Consider the following 999-nt stretch of genomic DNA (forward strand, 5'->3'; position numbering starts at 1 on the left):
GCGGTTGATTATCAATGAATTAGGGTTGAATCTTGATATGAGTCTTGAAGGCTATGAATGAAGGTTGTCAAATTGATGAATGTTCATATATTGAATTGTTGATCCACTTAAGGTGGAGGTGCTACTTGATTATGAATTGTGGTGATTGATTTATGTTCCTTTTCCCTACAACCCCAAGTGTTGACAAATATGCTATGATATGAACATGAATGTTAAGCTATGATTACGGTAGTATGTGTATGATGAATAGAAGGTAAGTCTCATGAACGCTATATGACTATGCTATGAATGAACATTATTATATGTTGAGGGTTTTATGATGAAAGGTTATTCTTATTTTATAACTTATGAGCTTTATGAAGAATGATGGGTTGAATTCCTAATACATTCCTTATTGAATTAATGTGTAAATAAAGGCCTAATACTACATTAAATGGGATATGAGCATAGCACCGAGTGAACATGATATGAGATGGAAGCTTTTACATTTAGCAAGTCCGGATTCCCATATGGGTTCCTTCTACGTTTAGCAAGTCCGGGTTCCCAATATATATGTTGTCTCATGAGATGGAAACCTTCTACGTTTAGAAAGTCCGGGTTTCTAGTAGCAATCTCCTTGTTTCTTAACTATGTTTGCCCACATAGGTATTAGCTAGTGGATCCACTTATATGCTATTATGTTAGTTCTACCGTGGCAAGTAGCACACTCGCTTACGGTGTGGGAGTAGAACACCGGATTCCATGTAAGCTCTCATGGTCTATGTCAGTTAGTGCTAATATCCCTATGTTTTAAGAAGATGATCTAAGGTGTGAACATGACTTATGTAAATGGCTTATGAACTCTAACTAGGACTACTTGAGGGATACTACATAGTATAGGTGAGGGTATGGGACTTTACCTATGCATTGCACAAGTGGGTTCTTTGAGGAGTTCTTGTATGAGTCCTTTATATGTGGTAAGGTATGAATGATGTTAAGGTTGGTTTCACCTATTATGAT

The sequence above is a fragment of the Solanum stenotomum genome, chromosome 11 (assembly GCF_019186545.1).
Source record: "Solanum stenotomum isolate F172 chromosome 11, ASM1918654v1, whole genome shotgun sequence".
Classification (NCBI taxonomy): domain Eukaryota; kingdom Viridiplantae; phylum Streptophyta; class Magnoliopsida; order Solanales; family Solanaceae; genus Solanum; species Solanum stenotomum.